Source organism: Festucalex cinctus, chromosome 11 (genome assembly GCF_051991245.1).
Source record: "Festucalex cinctus isolate MCC-2025b chromosome 11, RoL_Fcin_1.0, whole genome shotgun sequence".
NCBI classification, from domain to species: domain Eukaryota; kingdom Metazoa; phylum Chordata; class Actinopteri; order Syngnathiformes; family Syngnathidae; genus Festucalex; species Festucalex cinctus.
In genome coordinates, this window is record NC_135421.1 from 15,375,889 (window position 1) to 15,383,607 (window position 7,719).

Below are 7,719 nucleotides of genomic sequence, written 5' to 3' on the forward strand. Positions count from 1 at the left end.
CTGAAACCTGCGGTCAGCGTTTTGGACTGGCATCTTTTAGCATCATGGCTTTAAAAAAAAAAAGGTAAGCGAGCTCATTTAGCTGCCGGTTGAGTGGCTAGAGGAAGACTGTGGCAGGATTTTCCACACTTTAATATGACATTCTTTCCTTGTCCTCTTCCATCTTGAAACCAGCTTTCTTTCTTTTGTGACAATGAAAGACGCATGGTGTGAATGTGCGCTCCACTTTTTGTCTAAACCAGCGGCAAAAAAAACTCCGTTTGTACTTCCAAATTTGGCCACGCTGACACGACGTCATCTTTCTGCAATCCTGTGGCACCTTGCACGCGCTTAACGAGTGCAATACGAAAAGGGGCATAAAGTTGACTACTTTTGACAAACGTAAACCACTGACCTGTATATATGACTGGATAGAGTGACGATAGCCCATCCACGCCAGCGCAAGCCGTTGAAGTCACAGGGCGGCCATCTTTCTCCTCCCACCTCGCGAGCAGACTACTGTATCAATTATTCGCGATATGTACAGGTGAGACATATACATCTCGTAGGCAGTTAGTGTAAGGTCGGAGGCGGGGTGGGGGAGGTTTGTGCCGGGATGGTCACTATCAACAAATTAAAAAAACATAAACAGATGTTATGTGCTGCTTTGAAGACCCCCTTTTTCTTTTCTTGCTCCTCAGTTCCTTCTAACCCAGTATTAGGTTTGGCAGAGGCATCTTTTATTGAATTACAGTTATGATTCTTTAATTAAAAAAAATATGCAAGTTTCCTCCTGGAAACATCATAAAGCATATCATTTATACATGTATTTAAGGCAAGTTGTAAAATGTCTGAAGTCCTCTTGTTTATGTTGAACAAATTTAAAACATGATGAATGATGCTGTTTCTACTAAGTACTGTCTCAAACGTTCTCCAATTTGGATACTGTAAATATATATAGGGTTGTATGGCGAGAAACGTTTCTTAGGTGGAGCAATATGACCGCCTCATGACCTCAAAAGTCTTGGCCTATCGGCTATCCTGTCATATAAATATAGATCAGTGACGTAAACGTACAAGGGGGCGAAATAATATTTTTAATGAATGTAAAGGAAGGCCTGAAGGGTTGAAAACAAGTCTGTTTTACAGTAATGGAATAGACATCGTAACGTGGCCTCCAAATTGTCTCCCTTTTGCTAAGGAGCCCGCAGGGCCCAATCAGCATCCATTACACGCGTGTTACTCGTGTCTTCCCAATCTTGTGCATGAAATATCATACGCTGGCCATCATCGCCGCAAACATGAGGACCACCGAAACGATTGGAACCACCTGTTGGATTCTTCTTTTTCTGTGAGCGGCAGGGACGTGAAATGATGAGCGCGGAGGAGCATGATTGAATATTTTGGCGGCATGCCAACGATATGCCGATGTTGTTTCCAACCTCCGACCATTCATCAATGACCTCATCGACCTTCCGCCATCCATCAAGTGGAGAAAAGAAGGTTCTGGAAGCCTTTCATCATTCCCGATGTGCGAGCGGCGGGCACCGCCGCAAATAAATCGGACTATCAGTTCCGTCTTTTGAGAGCGTTAGTTTTTTGGGTGACGCCAACAACGCTTTGAATGGACAAAACCCGCTTCTGCTCATCCAAGTCGACCTTCTTGCAAAGTGTTGTTGCCCTTCTCGTGTTTGCTCTTCTCCTGCCCAGATTCCGCGGACGTGAACGTGAATTATTGCCCGCGGCAGACACCGATTTGCTTTTCACGGGAGTTTCGACACGCGTTGGAGCGCTCAATCAAAAACCAAAAAAAAAAACAAAAAAACACACACATTAGAAAAGATTGCCGGCTACGTCAAGTCAGCGTCGTCATCCGTGTGAAAATTCAACATCATCATATTCTTTTTTTTTTTTTTATTTAGTTTTTTTTACTTCTCACAGAAATACTGATGAGGTGCAGTAATCTTTTGATGATATAGAAAAGCACCTTCAGATGACGCCACTCCCATGCTGTTTTTTTAAAAATATTGCCCACAAGTAATACACATTTAAAAAAAATTTAAACTAATACTGAAACTAAAACCAAGCATTTATTAAATTACTAAAACCAATAAAAACTAACAACCACCCTGAAAACTAATTAAACACTAACACTAACAACAATGAAAAATTTCAAACTATCATAAATGATACGTGGAAGTGTGGAACTGCCAATGTGAAGTAAACATGTATTAAAGTATATTTTAAACAGAAGTATGTTAATTAAATCACACCTGTAGGCTAAATGCTCAGAACTTTGCATTTTTCCCTTATGCAACGAGACATGAACTGGTACATGCGCATACCCAATGAGATTATTGGGGGGAAAAAATGCCAAACGGAACCATGTACTGCAGACATAACAATAATAATAATAAATCATGTATAATGTAATATACTAATGTACTAATTATAATGTAGCAATCAATTTAAAAAATAATGTCTATGGGGTATATGCCATGGAAGAGGCGGGACGTGAATTTGCACATCAGTTTAGTATTTTTGACGCAGCCCACACGTCGCAAACCGAACCGTAAACAAACTGTTGTGCAAAAAACAGTCCCGCCTCTTCCGTGGCATAAACCCCATTATGTACTTTTGAGGAAACTGATGAAAACGTGTCCAATAAATTTGTGACAACCAAAGATCACGTTACAAGATGGTGATTGTTGCACTTTTAATGAGACGAAGGATCCATTTAGTTCTTTTGTTCCCCTTTATGACTTTTGACAGCACAAGTGCAAAAAAAAAAAAAAAAGTCAGCATCATAAAATGCTTAATCCTCACCTTTTTCCCTTAATTTTTAGTCTCGAGAAAATTGTCCAATTCAATCTTGTGGTTTAAATACGCTGAATTGCTGAAATTCCTCATGCATGTTTTATTTGGACCAAAAACATTTCATCAATTACAAAAAAACAAAAACCTTTTGCATTTGGCCGCCACTTTCAAGTGTAACCAGCACCAGACTGAAGCTTCTAAAGACCAGATGACTGGCTACGTTTCGTAGCCGCGGGCCCTTTCGCCTCATTTTAGTCACACGCACACACCAAAGCCTGGGGAGTCAAAGGAGATGTCGACGATACGCTCGACCCCCACAGGCAGGTGTTTCTCATTTTTGAAGGCGCCCCGCCGAGAAGCCTCCGTGTCTAAATGAGAGCGGTCCGCTTCGATGGGCGGGGTCCCGAGAGGTCCGGCGGATAGTGTGACTGACCGCGCAGGTGACCCGGATACACACCCGCACCCCTGGTGACACTTTAAGAGGAAGTGCTAGCTACAAGTCAGCTAAGCTGGCGCTGGAGTTGTTAGATTTTAATGGCCGACTAGCACCTTCTCCAAGTTCGAGCACCGGACTGCATTTTAAACCTCCTCAAATAGGAAATGGCCGACTTCCTGTTGAATACCAGGCCTTGAGAGTTTTTTTGTGGCTCCTCTTATGATGGACACAGCGGCCACCAATTTTGTGTCTTTTGGTGAGATTGGTGTCTGCGGTTGATTTTTGTTTTTGCCAAGTCAAATGGCTAGAATTCACCTTTAAGATGGCTGATTCAAATAAAAATGGCTGACATCTTATTTGAGACTTTTTTTTTTTTTTTTTTTTTTTTGTGGGTCCTGCCATAATAGACATGTCCACCCAATTCTGTCCCAGTCAGTCTGATATTTTGCTAACTTTCTAACCATTTTTGGGGCTGGGAATTCACCCCAAAATGGCTCATTCAAACCAAAATGGCTGACTTCCTGTTGACTACCGGGCGGGCCTTGAGAGTTTTTTTTGTGGCTCCACAGCGGCCACACAATTTCGTGTCTTTTGGTGAGGCTGGTGTCTGGAGCTGATTTTTGTTTTTGCCAAGGGAAATAGCTAGTAAGATGGCTGATTTAAATAAAAAAATGGCTGACTTTCTCTTTGAGACTTTTTTTTTTTTTTTTTTTTTTTTTTTTTTTGTCGGTCCTACCATGATAGACATGTCTGCCCAATTCTGTCCCAATTAGTCTGATATTTTGCTAACTTTCTAACCATTTTTGGGGCCGGTAATTCACCCCAAAATGACTCAATCATTTGCTCGCAAGGTGGGAGTAACAAGATGGCCGCCCTGCGACTTCAACGGCTTGCACTGGCCAGTATGTGCTATCGGCTATCTTCTCTTATATACAGGTCAGTGAACTAGCGCCACAGTGTTAGAGCACCTGGCTAATAAAGTCCCTTCTGGAGTTAGCGTTGGTGCCTTTCGGGGTGTTAGCTTTGTGGGGTGCGAGGAATGGTAGCCAGCTAGCGCTTGTGTAAACCTCACACCTTAAGCGCGGCGGTGGCGGTGGGCGACGCCCGCTGGCTTTTAGCCGCCTTGTTAACAACGCGCTTTGCGCCTGCCTCCATCCAGCCTGCTTACATTATCACCTGGCTTTTCTCTTGTTGCGCCAGGGTGCAAGGCGCTGGCCTCTTCATGCTAAGACTGCCAACGGTGGGGGAAGGTTAGCTTCTTTCACACTGATGCGTCAAACTTTTTGTCCATGAATTGCGCAGACTATCAAGAAAGTCCAAACGGGTATGTTCCACCTTGAGATCCGGTACAGCATCTGTAGCCCGATTTGATGACTGTAGAAGTCAATCTTGTCTTGCTTTTTTTTTTTCTTGATGAGCAATTGAGCACCATTAACATGTGATCGGTGAATAAAGTCAACATGGGAATTTTACATTTTCTGTCTTGCAGGTCATACCAGAGGCGACAGTCAGTGGAACCTCGTTTAGACGAAGAAGCCAACGATGTTTTTGTATGAAGGTGTTGGTCGTCACAGCAACACAGGCACGGAATGAGCAGTTTTCCACTTTTAAGGTGGGTGAAAAAAAGTCTTAACTTTGGCATCTTTAAGGTACAAGGAGCACTCGAGTTTAAGGCTCACTTGTCCAAAGGCGTTTTGACTTTACAACGGTTACGCCCAGTCCGCCATTTTGGCCACAGTGTTTTCCCACGTGCACTATTTAGCCCTTACCTAATGCTAGCACTTGTGCACTTGCAGGAGAATCTTTGGCTTTTCCGCCCTCTTTTTTTTTTTTTTTTTTTTTTTTTCTTTTCTCCACATCATGACCCCAAAGAAGAAGAAAGCAACATCTTCTATCAATGTTGGTCCAGCCAAAAGAAAAGCAATTATGAAAACGAAGCTGGGCATCATAAAACGATCGCAGAAAGGAGACACCGACGAACATTGGCAAAGACTTGGGCTTCAGTCGGATAAAATCTTTTTATTTATTTATTTATTTCTTTATTTTACTATATTTTAGATTTTTTTTTATGAAAATTATTTTGATGTAAATATTAGAGGTGCACTGACCTCAATCTTTTAAAAAGTCTGACATGCCGATCTTGATTTTTGCCAATCCCGATTTTTTTATTTTGATTTTTTCATAATAAGCAGCCACCTTCAGTGTTCTAATCTTGTATTATTGAAAAACATTGAACAATATCTGTGAAATAATGCAGTGTTTTAACTGCACAGTATTTCTCTCAAATAAAAATAAAAGCCAGTTTATCATCTCAGGGGCGGCACGGTGAATGAGTGGTTAGTACGTCCGTCTCCCAGAACTGAAGACTCTGGTTCGAGTCTGGGCTCCGGCCTTCCTGGGTGGAGTTTGCATGTTCTCCCCGTGCCCGCGTAGGTCTTCTCCGGGTGCTCTGGTCTCCTCCCACATTCTAATGACCTGCATGGCAGGTTAATTGGGCGCTCCAAATTGTCCCTCGGTGTGCTTGTGAGTGTGGATGGTTGTTCGTCTCTGTGTGCCCTGCGATTGGCTGGCAACCGTCCAGGGTGTACCCCGCCTGCTGCCCATAGCCAGCTGAGATAGGCTCCAGCACCCCCCGTGACCCTTGTGAGGAGCAACCGGTTCAGAAATTGAATGGATGGATAATCATCTCAGCAGAAGAGGATACATTTTCGGACCTCTAAGGGGAGAGATGAGATCGGTGCAAAAGATCGGTTGATTTTTAAGGGATCGTCCCATCACCGATCCCTCAAAATTAAGGAAATCAGGGCCGATAAATCGGCCGGCCGATCGATCGGTGCACCCCTAGTAAATATTGACTTTAGTGGGGAAATTCGACTTAAGTCGAAAGTCAGGTTACATCGCTACCGTAGGACCAGAACTCCGACGTAACTCGACGACGCCCTGTACTAAAAGAGCCAGTAATGGAATCTGTTGCCCTTTTATGCTTGTAGAAGATGAAAATGTGTCAAGGTGGCTATTGTGTATGAACAAAGTTGACCCGGCAATATTCCGCATTTGAAAGTAGTCTTAGGAGTTTGTTCCATGTCTATGTTGTTTGGCCTTGGTGGTCTGTCTGTCCGTTTGTTCCGGTTCAGCTGCCGCATTCAAAGTCGCATTCAGACACGCACCACCATGCACGCATGCATGTATGTAGGCATGTGTGTATGACCACCCCCTCAAGTGATGCACTGTAAGGAAGGGGGTGGCCCAGGAAACAGACCACAACTTGAAACGCAGCCGACACACTCTGCCGTCCAATTTGACATGACAAGCGTGATAAAAGTGATTTATGCCAGCATGTGTGCGCTGCTTCATTATGACAATATTTAGCCACGGGAGGGGGGGCAGACGGAGTCGTTAGCATTGTGGCTACACTGCGCTGAAACAAATTTCCTGTGATCATAACGAGCGTTTTCAAGATAAAAAGAAAAAACTCTCGTCTGCCGCTTAGTTCAATTTCGTGTTGTGAGCTTGGGCCCTCGTGGCGCATTTTGAGTGACGGTAGCTAACGACGTGAAGCACAAGTTACCCACAATGCCTGAGAAGTGGCGCTGTTGCTACGGAGAGCAGGTGTGGCTTGATTGACGTGTGTAGAGCAGGCAGTTGTCCATTTTTGGCTAAACGTCTTTTCGTGTGCGTATACCGCGTGCGGGTATTATACGACGTACGTATTTATACGTGCGGCCTTTTCTACCATTCACAACGACCCTTGAACCCGTCACAAGCCCCCCCCCCCTCCGTGTCAGCCGCCATACACACACACACCCACCCACCTCCTAGTGCTCCATGCTAATCCCTCCCACCTGCTGCGTGGCGGAATGTCAAGTTAAATTTACTAGCGCCTAAGGACAGGTTTGAATTTAGGGACGGCTAAGTCGTACTCTGACACTTTAGTAGCGTTAGGACTTGTTCACGCCGCGGAGTAATCACTTTATCAAACAAACAATTATGGATGAACACATTTACATTCGAAAAGGTTGATTCATTTCCTAACATGAAGTGTTAATGATTGAATCCTCCAGCGACCGACTCACTAGCTTCACTTGTGTAATTTGATGTGCTTGTCATTGATTTTTGTCCACATTCCTTGTTTGCCTTTATGACTTATTTTTAGAAAATAAAAACATTTTGGGTACTTCCATCAATTAACCAACTATAGTCACAAACTAAGCAACTCAAGTGACAATCCAAAAATCAAAGTAACTAACAAACCAAAGTAACAAACAAACCGGCCAAATTAACACACCAACCAAAGCAATACATCTACCAACCAGTTATGCTAACAAACAAATCAAAAAATTAACATACCAACTAACTACCCAAAGTAACAAACAAACCAGCCAATGTAATACACCAACCAAAGCAATACATCAACTAACCAATTAGGGTAACATACCAACTAGCCAATTAAAGTAACAAACAAACCAACACCCCCCCACCCCCCCCCC